The sequence below is a fragment of the Tachypleus tridentatus genome, chromosome 1 (genome assembly GCF_004210375.1).
Source record: "Tachypleus tridentatus isolate NWPU-2018 chromosome 1, ASM421037v1, whole genome shotgun sequence".
Lineage (NCBI taxonomy): Eukaryota > Metazoa > Arthropoda > Merostomata > Xiphosura > Limulidae > Tachypleus > Tachypleus tridentatus.
Window position 1 is genome coordinate 102379336 of NC_134825.1, and position 14542 is coordinate 102393877.

The following is a 14542-nucleotide window of genomic DNA, read 5'->3' on the forward strand; positions in this document are numbered from 1 at the left end:
GTTTTTCAAAAGCTCATTGAAATAAAGTATTGTAAAAGTAGCACAGATAGTAAAGAACTGTGGTGGAAGTTTTGTAGGCCTAATCTATAATGATAGCACAGATAGTAAACGTCACTTGAGGGAAGTCTTGGAGGTCCAATCTATAATGATAACACAGATAGTAAACGACACTTTGATGGAAGTCTTGGAGGTCCAATCTATAATGATAACACAGATAGTAAACGACACTTTGATGGAAGTCTTGGAGGTCCAATTTATAATGATAATACAGATAGTAAACGACACTTTGACGGACGTTTTGTAGGCCTAATCTATAATGATGACACAGATAGTAAACGACACTTTGATGGAAGTCTTGGAGGTCCAATCTGTAATGATAACACAGATAGTAAACGACACTTTGATGGAAGTCTTGGAGGTCCAATCTGTAATGATAACACAGATAGTAAACGACACTTTGATGGAAGTCTTGGATAACTTCTGGTATTGTATGGTAGCTATCTAACGAAAAGCAACCTGTTCTTTTGACCTTTGATTTTGTACTTACACATAACCTTCAACTGAAAAAGTAAATAAACAATCAGTAACCCAGTTCTTCATTTATCTAAAGTAATGTATTGTTACTTCAAATTATGACTCAGTACCACAGTTTAAGGTAGTGTGAATAATAATTAGTTTCACAGGTGTAATGTGTGTTGTTTTTTACCAGTTGTTGAATTAACGAGAAGTTAGGTCCTACCACAGTAACTAACAATAAAGACAAAATCTGATACAATCAGTCTTCGACCAAAGACGAAATTAAAATTCTAAAATAACCTGGTCAAATTGTCAAGAGAAGAAACTTGTACACGTTGACTCAAATCAAAACGATAAGATGACCTAAAAGTTCAATCAGTGATTTCAGTCGTTTAAACCTGAGGCGTTGAGACACAGAATACAAAGTTTATAATTAGAACATATAAATCTTCTGTGTATTGAGCACAGACAGTAGATCGATAGAAGTAGCAGTCTGCTGTTATAAACACGACCTGTCATTTGAATGTGTAAACTGTTACTGTCATATGTATAATGTATGGCTGGAAGGTTCCGCCTCATTCTCGAGGTATAATTGGATCCTGTATCTACTTAGGCCTTTTCATTTCGGCTAGGCTGGTATAATATTTTGTAATACTGGTATGTCTTTTTACCCATAATATTTTTATTAAAAATCAGAGTTTCTCAAATAGCACTGATAAACGTTCAACATGTTACACTTTTCTTTCGATATAGTTAATTACGTCCGTTGAAGATTAGATAGGACGAAATATGATATCACATGCTTTAAATAGGATATAATATACCTTGAATTACAGCGTTTAGCTGTAAACTCAGTTCACAGCTGATTTAGTGAACTTTTTTACAAGCACAAATACCCGTTTTTATAACATAACTAACCCTAATAATTCAACTCTGTAATCTAGTAACGACTCTTACAGCACGACCTTTTCAATAAAGGTAACATTAAATCCTAGCCAGGCCCGGCATGGCCAGGTGGGTTAAGGCGTTCGATTCGTAATCCGAGGGTCACGGGTTTGAATCCCTGTCGCACCAAACATGCTCGCCCTTTCAGCCGCGGTTGCGGTATAATGTGACAGTCAATCCCACTATTCGTTGGTAAAAGAGTAGCCCAAAAGTTGGCGGTGGGTGGTGATGACTAGCTGCCTTCCCTCTAGTCTTACACTGCTAACTTAGGGACAGCTAGCACAGACAGCCCTCGAGTAGCTTTGTGCGAAATTCAAAAAACAAACAAATCTTCGTCCTTTCGTATAAAACAAAATACAACTTAAAATTGTATCTAAACAAGTTTCGTGAGAATAATGTATATGACAGTGACTCTTAAAGTGTTTACTTCCTTGTAGAATTGATATACAAAACATGTTTAGAACTAAACTCTAGAACTACACTGACACTAGAAATACTTTTCTCACGCATGTCACGTGAAATAAAAATCATTCACGTATTAGGTTTGGACGGTATTAATTCATATTTTCTTCTATCAGGCACCATTTGTCTATAATGTCAGTATAAATATGTCGCTAAAGAAAGAACCCTGGGTGCTTACGTCACAGAGTTTCCTTTTCTAAATCTCGTGGAGGAAAGAAAGCTCGACGGTTTACTACACGGTGGGCACAACAAGGCATCGGTGGAACAGATAATCATGTGAAAGGAAAAAAATGAAGATGTACTTATCAAATTGAAACATTTCTACCAGTCAGCAGTAAATTTACATATTTGTAAAGCCTGGGGTTCGATTCCCGTGGGGAACATAATGCGCATAGCACTTAATATAGTTCGCGTAGCAAACACGACGTGGACATAAAACGTTTTACCCGCAGAGAAAATTATTTTCCGAAAGAATGGTTTAAACACGCGAAACACTCTACTACAGCGCCCCCTGTAAGGGTTCTAAAACAACCTAATACGCATGTACAGGATGCCCCTTAAGTCCCTACCCATCCGTATGTTATTATGTTATATTCAATTACGCATGTTTTATAAATTTGTTTATTTTTTTCAGAAAAATATGGCCGATGTAAGCCCATGTTGAGGAACATGTCTCACAGAACATGGCGTCGCATAATATCATACAGCGAGAATGAGGGACAGCACACAGATTTTTTTTCATCATCAATATATCATATATTAGACAACTCTAGAAGTGGTCCTCGAGAGAAATCCGTAAGGAGTTATTGAAATAGAATGAAGAATACCCTAATAAAAACATTCAGTACCCGATACTGTCCACTGCTTGGACTAAAGCCTGGAATAAAAACAAAGATCTACAGTTTTCTGTTTTTTTAGGGTATTAAGATCCGAATTATAACCGATCTACTTACAGACATATAAACATAAAAGCAGAAACACCAGTTACACGAGTACTAAAAAAAGCAAAATCCAAAACATTAAAATGCACGTGAGAAAAGTAGATAAAATTAGCAAAGTTATTACATTTCTTACTTGATAATGTATTGTGTGGGTCAGCTGGCCGAGATATCTTATGTCAGTAATGTATTGTGTGGGTCGGCTAGCCGAAATATCTTATGTCAGTGTTGTATTGTGTGGGTCAGCTGGCCGAAATATCTAATGTCAGTGTTGTATTGTGTGGGTTAGCTGGCCGAAATATCTAATGTCAGTGTTGTATTGTGTGGGTCAGCTGGCCGAGATATCTAATGTCAGTGTTGTATTGTGTGGGTCCGCTGGCCGAGATATCTAATGCCAATGGTGTATTGCGTGGGTCAGCTGGCCGAAATATCTAATGCCAATAGTGAATTGCGTGGGTCAGCTGGCCGAGATATCTAATGTCAGTGGTGTATTGCGTGGGTCAGCTGGCCGAGACATCTAATGTCAGTGGTGTATTGCGTGGGTCAGCTGGCCGAGACATCTAATGTCAGTGGTGTATTGCGTGTATCAAAAGATGACATCATTAAGTCTTCGTAGATTGTTTAGACAAACTTCTATAAAGCTAACCTCACAGCTTTGTATGGCAACAAATCGATGTAACAAATGTAATAACAAACCACGGTGTTGTTAGTATAAAGTAAACAAAAACATATTCTGTATTTGAGGGGAATGTGGGGGTACATTCTTCTCAGTTTTTGACCACACTTTCCTTCTATATTACACCCAAAAGTACACCACATTCATAAAGACAGCAGAAACTGGATATAAATGTCACCTATTAATTCCCATTAGGACAATGGGCGAAGAAGGTGGTTCCACCATCGTAAAGGCTTGATGATGGTTTGTGATCTGAGAATCACGGGTCAGCATTCCTTCACCAAGGTCATTATACTGACTAGTTACTTTATCTTTACTCTATCACGTATAATTAGCATACATATATCCATTTAGTAGCTTTGTGCAAAATGCAACAAACGCCTGTGTTCCAGGCTTAAGGCTGAAACAAAATGTACTCACACAAGACGATGTTTAGAACAATTCTACATAAAATACACCATTTCAGAGCTTTAAAAAATAACAAAGGTTAATACAACAAATTTTGAGCGTTGTTTTTAAGTTAGTGAGGATTAGCTTCACACCAGTTATATTTAATTTTAGTAAAATATAACCAGGTTTAGCATCACAAGTTTTTACGAGCAAAGACAAACTTCACGCTTTTTTATCTTACCCCGAAGGTTTTTTACGTTTTTTACTTCGCAAGGGTTAGAATTTAAAGAGTTTTTTTATGACGGTAAAATATAAGATTAAAATAGAAACGGTGTACCCTTTTGGTAGTGAACGTACTGTTTGGACAATTAGTAACTCAGAACAAAATAAATGTAGAGTATTTTTATAAAATCAAGATGTGTGTTTCATATTCCTTTCAATTTGTCCATTGCAGCTACAAATCAGAGGCAATGTTCCTATCCTTGTACACTATAGTTGGAAAAGTGGAACACCTTTACTCAAAACTGAATATCTGCCGTGGTGTGGTTGTTCGTTTCTTGTTTGAAACAGAAGCTACCAGCCAATAAATGAATATTAGCTGACTGTGACTTGTAGATACTCATTACTTTGGGCCAGTCTACAATTGGTGTCTGTAGGGAGCCAACCATGAAGTGAAGGAAAAGCAAAATCAGTGTATGAAATACTAAATTTGTGTTACACACATTCATAGAATACATTAACGTTCACTTAAGGGAAAAACGTCACAATACGAGGTCTGTTCAAAAAATACGCGGACTGTTTGAATTGCGCGGCTCCAGTTGCTTCCAGGGGAATCCGTTTGCAGACATCTTCATTTGTGTATTAGCTACGCGGCTTTAAGTGAAGTGCGATTTTTTCGTTTGGCGGATTTCAGAATGAATGACCTGAAGGAGCAACGACTTGCTGTGAAATTTTGTGTTAAACTTGGAAAATCTGCGACTGAAACTTTTGCTATGCTTAACAGGGCTTACGGTGATGTTGCTATGAAGCGTACGGCATGTTTCAAGTGGCATGAACGTTTTAAGGATGGTCGACAGTCCATTGAAGATGGACGTCCTTCCACGTCAACGACCCACACGTCGACAAAATCAACACCCTGGTGCGGGCAAATCGACGTCTGACTGTCAGGGAGCTTGCTGAAGAGTGTGGAATATCAGTTGGATCTTGTTACGAGATTTTGACCGAAAAATTGAAGATGCACCGCGTTGCTGCGAAATTCAGCCCTCAGAACTCGTGCGTTTTTGGCCAAACACTCGATCACCGTTCTTCCCCACCCCCCCTACTCACCTGACCTTGCTCCTTGCGATTTTTTTTTGTTCCCCAAACTCAAAAGACCCTTGAAAGGAAGAAGATTTGAGACGATTCCCGAAATTAAGGCAAATGCGACGAAGGAGCTGGGGGACATTACAAAAGAAGCGTACCAGGACTGTTTCAACAAGTGGAAACACCGTTGGGATAAGTGTGTGCGTTGGGGAGGAGAGTACTTTGAAGGGGTCCCAGACCTGTAACTTCTAAATAAAGTACATTTTGTTTTATGACGTCAGTCCGCGTATTTTTTGAACAGCCCTCGTACAAGTAATAAAATACATTTCCAAAAGTAAAATGACACGGTTGGTACAACTATCGATAGGTCATACGTCATAATTTAAAATTAAAATATAATACCCGACCTTAATACTGCTATAGTTGGAAGTTATATATTCCTGTTGGTTTCGTATTACCACGATTGTATCAGGGTAAACATCAATGCTAGTGTAGCTTAGGACTTAAGTAATAGATAAACCAAGTCAAAACATTATTAGACTTTTGCCCGTCCATTAAATTGTAATGTTTGAAAGTTGTGTATCTACGTATAGCTGTATCATCCTTATAGTCTTATGTGTTTTATGTCATTTTTACATTATTTACAAAATGTTTATTGCTTGTATCGATAAAATTTATAACCAAGCGTTGTTTACCGTTTGTTTTTCACAGAAACTTATGGTGTTGGGTGACCTTTAATTATGGTTCATCAGCAGGTTTTACGTTTTTTATCTGTGATTCTACTGTCCAGCGACTGACTCGATAGGCTAGTCTTGTTCAGTAGCTGATGACGTAAGTGAAGCTTTAAGTTACAGTTACATTAATATTGTTTAATGTGAAATTAACCAAATCACGTCAAATGTTCCGTCAGATACAATAGACAAGTAAACTTATACCTAACATTTTGTTTTAACAATAATATAAAGAGGAGGAACATTAGGGTTAACAACTAGAATTTCAACAATGCTGAGTTGTGTTTGTTGAAAACAACAGTAAAATAAAATTTTCTTTACTTAATAAACCTGCTTTTCTATGTTGGGTCGTATTTCGCTTACATAGCCAATTAGAAGATGTAATTACAATTAGTAACGAGATACGTACATAGACAAACCTGGCTTCCATGTAGTGGGTTATAATTGTTCGATTTTTGAAAGCTTTGTGCGTTAGTTTCGTTTTGTTGTGGATCGAAACACAAGATGTACTTTTGTGGTTTAGTAAGAGTTAGTACATTTTATCTTTTTACAAGTTTCCCTAAACAAACACGCTACGAAACAGAAGATGAATTAAAATTAACAGTGCGCATGCTCATTGCTAGATTAATTAATAACTATATATGTTTTACATTTCTTTTCAAGTCTACTTGTACATCTGTGTATCTGTTTGGTTTCTATTTTTTGTTTTCGTTATCATTAGAAAATGACTCCATTCAACAACGTTTAAAGACAAGATACATTTAGGTAGTAATTAGGGGTCATTACATTTAGGAAACTAACTTTTGTTTTAATTTGTTGTGTTTTTCAGAACGTATAATGTTACTATTCATAAGCCAGCTTGTTAAGCAGCCTCCTTCTCAGGTTTCAACAGAACTATCCTTTTAACTGAAGATTTAATATTGAAATATGAAACTGGTTTAGGAACACCAGATTTACCTTGTGATAATCGTAGTTTATATATATTGCTAAAAAGCAGAAACACAAAAGAAATTCCCCCATACTGGAAAAGAAACAAACAACAACAACAACCATGGGAATCCTCGTTTAATCCAGCCGTTCTTCAAGAGACGGAGATAAAAATTAGGGTTAGTTCTGAGCTAGTTGTTCGTATGTTGTTCAGTGCAAAGCTGCACAATGGGTTATCTGTAATGTGCCCACTGAGGCTGACAATGTATGTTTCAGAATTCCATGGGTTTTTAGACCGTGTACTTTTGCCACTTTTCATTGTCTGTCCTGCTCACAACCTGTTGTTTTTTTCTATTCTTGAAACATTGTTTGAAATTTGCGAAGTTATCGAGAAATTAAATAACTGATATGAAAACAATGGTATAAGGTTTTTCATTCTAAATCCTTGGCGGCCGTTTGTAAATATTTCTTTATCTGAATAAATAGATGGATGAATGGACAATTGTGCATTCAAAATTTTTGTCTTTCACAAAAACATACCTAACAAACTGGATCACCTATACAGTAAACCGCAAAGCAAAAATATAATTTATTTTAAAATATTATGAAACATTTTACCGAAAATGAAAATTGATTATTTCCATCTGTATAAAGTAACATGAATAACTTCAGATTTGAAGGTTAATAAGGTTTGGTTAATAAGATTTGAAGGTTAATAAGGTTTGGTTAATAAGATTTGAAGGCTAATAAGGTTTAAAGTAACATGAATAACTTCAGATTTGAAGGTTAATAAGGTGTGGTTAATAAGATTTGAAGGTTAATAAGGTTTAAAGTAACATGAATAACTTCAGATTTGAAGGTTAATAAGGTTTGGTTAATAAGATTTGAAGGTTAATAAGGTTTAAAGTAACATGAATAACTTCAGATTTGAAGGTTAATAATGTTTGGTTAATAAGGTTTGAAGGTTAATAAGGTTTAAAGTAACATGAATAACTTCAGATTTGAAGGTTAACAAGGTTTGATTAATAAGATTTGAAGGTTAATAAGGTTTAAAGTAACATGAATAACTTCAGATTTGAAGGTTAATAAGGTGTGGTTAACAAGATTTGAAGGTTAATAAGGTTTAAAGTAACATGAATAACTTCAGATTTGAAGGTTAATAAGGTGTGGTTAACAAGATTTGAAGGTTAATGAGGTTTAAAGTAACATGAATAACTTCAGATTTGAAGGTTAATAAGGTGTGGTTAATAAGATTTGAAGATTAATAAGGTTTAAAGTAACATGAATAACTTCAGATTTGAAGGTTAATAAGGTTTGGTTAATAAGATTTGAAGGTTAATAAGGTTTAAAGTAACATGAATAACTTCAGATTTGAAGGTTAATAAGGTGTGGTTAATAAGATTTGAAGGTTAATAAGGTTTAAAGTGACATGAATAACTTCAGATTTGAAGGTTAATAAGGTTTGGTTAATAAGATTTGAAGGTTAATAAGGTTTAAAGTAACATGAATAACTTCAGATTTGAAGGTTAATAAGGTTTGGTTAATAAGATTTGAAGGTTAATAAGGTTTAAAGTAACATGAATAACTTCAGATTTGAAGGTTAATAAGGTTTGGTTAATAACATTTGAAGGTTAATAAGGTTTAAAGTAACATGAATAACTTCAGATTTGAAGGTTAATAAGGTTTGGTTAATAAGATTTGAAGGTTAATAAGGTTTGGTTAATAAGATTTGAAGGTCAATAAGGTTTAAAGTAACATGAATAACTTCAGATTTGAAGGTTAATAAGGTGTGGTTAATAAGATTTGAAGGTTAATAAGGTTTAAAGTAACACGAATAACTTCAGATTTGAAGGTTAATAAGGTTTGGTTAATAAGATTTGAAGGTTAATAAGGTTTAAAGTAGCATGAATAACTTCAGATTTGAAGGTTAATAAGGTGTGGTTAATAAGATTTGAAGGTTAATAAGGTTTAAAGTAACATGAATAACTTCAGATTTGAAGGTTAATAAGGTTTGGTTAATAAGATTTGAAGGTTAATAAGGTTTAAAGTAACATGAATAACTTCAGATTTGAAGGTTAATAAGGTTTGGTTAATAAGATTTGAAGGTTAATAAGGTTTAAAGTAACATGAATATCTTCAGATTTGAAGGTTAATAAGGTTTGGTTAATAAGATTTGAAGGTTAATAAGGTTTAAAGTAACATGAATAACTTCAGATTTGAAGGTTAATAAGGTGTGGTTAATAAGATTTGAAGGTTAATAAAGTTTAAAGTAGCATGAATAACTTCAGATTTGAAGGTTAATAAGGTGTGGTTAATAAGATTTGAAGGTTAATAAGGTGTGGTTAATAAGATTTGAAGGTTAATAAGGTTTAAAGTAACATAAATAACTTCAGATTTGAAGGTTAATAATGTTTGGTTAATAAGGTTTGAAGGTTAATAAGGTTTAAAGTAACATAAATAACTTCAGATTTGAAGGTTAATAAGGTGTGGTTAATAAGATTTGAGGGTTAATAAGGTTTAAGTAACATAAATAACTTCAGATTTGAAGGTTAATAAGGTTTGGTTAATAAGATTTGAAGGTTAATAAGGTTTAAAGTAACATGAATAACTTCAGATTTGAAGGTTAATAAGGTTTGGTTAACAAGATTTGAAGGTTAATGAGGTTTAAAGTAACACGAATAACTTCAGATTTGAAGGTTAATAAGATGTGGTTAATAAGATTTGAAGATTAATAAGGTTTAAAGTAACATGAATAACTTCAGATTTGAAGGTTAATAAGGTTTAAAGTAACATGAATAACTTCAGATTTGAAGGTTAATAAGGTGTGGTTAATAAGATTTGAAGGTTAATAAGGTTTAAAGTAACATGAATAACTTCAGATTTGAAGGTTAATAAGATTTGAAGGTTAATAAGGTTTAAAGTAACATGAATAACTTCAGATTTGAAGGTTAATAAGGTTTGGTTAATAAGATTTGAAGGTTAATAAGGTTTAAAGTAACATGAATAACTTCAGATTTGAAGGTTAATAAGGTTTGGTTAATAAGATTTGAAGGTTAATAAGGTTTAAAGTAACATGAATAACTTCAGATTTGAAGGTTAATAAGGTGTGGTTAACAAGATTTCAAGGTTAATGAGGTTTAAAGTAACATGAATAACTTCAGATTTGAAGGTTAATAAGGTTTGGTTAATAAGATTTGAAGGTTAATAAGGTTTAAAGTAACATGAATAACTTCAGATTTGAAGGTTAACAAGGTTTGATTAATAAGATTTGAAGGTTAATAAGGTTTAAAGTAACATGAATAACTTCAGATTTGAAGGTTAATAAGGTGTGGTTAACAAGATTTGAAGGTTAATGAGGTTTAAAGTGACATGAATAACTTCAGATTTGAAGGTTAATAAGCGAGAGAAAAGTTTAATGTTGTTGTAGTAAATATTTGTTTTAAAACATCCATAATTTACGTTCTTTTCAGTTTCAACTTACAGCTTATCTTCCGGTTGCTATGAAATTTATGAATACAAAACTGTGTTTCAATATACCGATAAAGACAATATACCTCAGATAACAATATTCCTGACCAAGAAATGTTACAATTAACCTTAATAATGGAGATATTAATATCTTGGTAACAAGCAGAGAGATTAAGAAATACATAACGCTTAAGAACCAGTCTAGCTGTCTCCCTACAGCTCTCAGGGGTTTCAAAGGAAATAAAACATTGAATATGAAAACAACACCTCTCTTTTTTACTTTTACTAGAGCAATAAATAGTAGTGGTCACCTGCCTGAAAACTGATAAATGTTACCCTAGAAAAAATAGGTTAGTTAGTCTTATTTCTGGTTTCCAGATAACAGAAATTTAAAAAATAATTTATTCAAACATCTTTAGTAGAAGTTAACACGGGCAGTCCAGTCCTTGTTTTACTAGTTTGTTTTACTCATTGATAGAAAGGGTGAGGACTCTGCGTATTTAGATTTTCACAAAAATTTTAAGAAAGTACCCCATAAACAATGAACGAAGAAACATAAACCATCAAGAGCTGGATTAATGACCAGTTAAATGCAAGAAACGTGCATCGGCAGGGGCTTGATTGAAGACCAGTAAATTGGTTTACAGAGTGAGTAAAAGGCAGAAAAAAAAGGTCCCTAAGTAAAATCACAAAGAAAACAAATTTGATAGAAATGAAATTACAAGAATTTATGTGTAGTTAGGCTAAACCAGGGTTTTGTTGACAGAAATGAAATCACAAGAATGTGTGTGTAGTTAGGCTAAACCAGAGTTCTGTTGACAGAAATGAAATTACAAGAATATGTGTGTAGTCAGGCTAAACCAGAGTTCTGTTGACAGAAATGAAATTACAAGAATTTATGCATTGTAAGGCTAAACCAGAGTTCTGTTGATAGAAATGAAAATACAAGAATTTATGTGTAGTTAGGCTAAACCAGAGTTCTGTTGACAGAAATGAAATTACAAGGATGTGTGTGTAGTTAGGCTAAACCAGAGTTCTGTTGACAGAAATGATATTACAAGAATTTATGTGTAGTTAGGCTAAACCAGAGTTATATTGACAGAAATGAAATTACAAGAATGTGTGTGTAGTCAGGCTAAACCAGAGTTATATTGACAGAAATGAAATTATAAGAATGTGTGTGTAGTCAGGCTAAACCAGAGTTCTGTTAACAGAAATGAAATTACAAGAATGTGTGTGTAGTTAGGCTAAACCAGAGTTCTGTTGACAGAAATGAAAATACAAGAATCTATGTTTACGACAGTTTCCACATAGATTTATGTGTAATTAGGCTAACAGTATACAACAATACGACATCTATTACTACACTCTTATCACAGTCGTCCGTGATAAACAGTTTACAACAATACGACATCTATTTCTACACTCTTATCACAGTCTTCCGTGATAAACAGTTTACAACAATACGACATCTATTTCTACACTCTTATCACAGTCGTCCGTGATAAACAATCTATAACAATACGACATCTATTTCTACACTCTTATCACAGTCGCCCGTGATAAACAATCTATAACAATACGACATCTATTTCTACACTCTTATCACAGTCGTCCGTGATAAACAGTTTACAACAATACAACATCTATTTCTACACTCTTATCACAGTCGTCCGTGATAAACAGTTTACAACAATACGACATCTATTTCTACACTCTTATCACAGTCGTCCGTGATAAACAGTTTACAACAATACGACATCTATTTCTACACTCTTATCACAGTCGTCCGTGAGAAACAGTTTACAACAATACGACATCTATTTCTACACTCTTATCACAGTCGTCCGTGATAAACAGTTTACAACAATACGACATTTATTTCTACACTCTTATCACAGTCGTCCGTGATAAACAGTTTACAACAATACGACATCTATTTCTACACTCTTATCACAGTCGTCCGTGAGAAACAGTTTACAACAATACGACATCTATTTCTACACTCTTATCACAGTCGTCCGTGATAAACAGTTTACAACAATACGACATTTATTTCTACACTCTTATCACAGTCGTCGGTGATAAACAGTTTACAACAATACATCTATTTCTACACTCTTATCACAGTCGTCGGTGATAAACAGTTTACAACAATACGACATCTATTTCTACACTCTTATCACAGTCGTCCGTGATAAACAGTTTAGAACAATACGACATCTATTTCGACACTCTTATCACAGTCGTCCGTGATAAACAGTTTACAACAATACGACATCTATTTCTACACTCTTATCACAGTCGTCCGTGATAAACAGTTTACAACAATACGACATCTATTTCTACACTCTTATCACAGTCGTCCGTGATAAACAGTTTACAACAATACGACATCTATTTCTACACTCTTATCACAGTCGTCCGTGATAAACAGTTTACAACAATACGACATCTATTTCTACACTCTTATCACAGTCGTCCGTGATAAACAGTTTACAACAATACGACATCTATTTCTACACTCTTATCACAGTCTTCCGTGATAAACAGTTTACAACAATACGACATCTATTTCTACAGTCTTATCACAGTCGTCCGTGATAAACAGTTTACAACAATACGACATCTATTTCTACACTCTTATCACAGTCGTCCGTGATAAACAGTTTACAACAATACGACATCTATTTCTACACTCTTATCACAGTCGTCCGTGATAAACAGTTTACAACAATACGACATCTATTTCTACACTCTTATCACAGTCGTCCGTGATAAACAGTTTACAACAATACGACATCTATTTCTACACTCTTATCACAGTCGTCCGTGATAAACAATCTATAACAATACGACATCTATTTCTACACTCTTATCACAGTCTTCCGTGATAAACAGTTTACAACAATACGACATCTATTTCTACAGTCTTATCACAGTCGTCCGTGATAAACAGTTTACAACAATACGACATCTATTTCTACACTCTTATCACAGTCGTCCGTGATAAACAGTTTACAACAATACGACATCTATTTCTACACTCTTATCACAGTCGTCCGTGATAAACAGTTTACAACAATACGACATCTATTTCTACACTCTTATCACAGTCGTCCGTGATAAACAGTTTACAACAATACGACATCTATTTCTACACTCTTATCACAGTCGTCCCGTTTACAACAATACGACATCTATACACTCTTATCACAGTCGTCCGTGATACAACAATACGACATCTATTTCTACACTCTTATCACAGTCGTCCGTGATAAACAGTTTACAACAATACGACATCTATTTCTACACTCTTATCACAGTCGTCCGTGATAAACAGTTTACAACAATACGACATCTATTTCTACACTCTTATCACAGTCGTCCGTGATAAACAGTTTACAACAATACGACATCTATTTCTACACTCTTATCACAGTCGTCCGTGATAAACAGTTTACAACAATACGACATCTATTTCTACACTTATCACAGTCGTCCGTGATAAACAGTTTACAACAATACGACATCTATTTCTACACTCTTATCACAGTCGTCCGTGATAAACAGTTTACAACAATACGACATCTATTTCTACACTCTTATCACAGTCGTCCGTGATAAACAGTTTACAACAATACGACATCTATTTCTACACTCTTATCACAGTCGTCCGTGATAAACAGTTTACAACAATACGACATCTATTTCTACACTCTTATCACAGTCGTCCGTGATAAACAGTTTACAACAATACGACATCTATTTCTACACTCTTATCACAGTCGTCCGTGATAAACAGTTTACAACAATACGACATCTATTTCTACACTCTTATCACAGTCGTCCGTGATAAACAGTTTACAACAATACGACATCTATTTCTACACTCTTATCACAGTCGTCCGTGATAAACAGTTTACAACAATACGACATCTATTTCTACACTCTTATCACAGTCGTCCGTGATAAACAGTTTACAACAATACGACATCTATTTCTACACTCTTATCACAGTCGTCCGTGATAAACAGTTTACAACAATACGACATCTATTTCTACACTCTTATCACAGTCGTCCGTGATAAACAGTTTACAACAATACGACATCTATTTCTACACTCTTATCACAGTCGTCCGTGATAAACAGTTTACAACAATACGACATCTATTTCTACACTCTT

The 14542-nt window shown here is 34.2% G+C and overlaps 1 protein-coding gene across 1 annotated transcript in view; it reads right to left on the reverse strand.

Annotated features, from left to right (window-relative positions):
- LOC143257202 (uncharacterized) overlaps positions 1–14542 on the reverse strand; it is a 53246-nt gene that overhangs the window by 12317 nt on the left and 26387 nt on the right. The window lies entirely within an intron of this gene.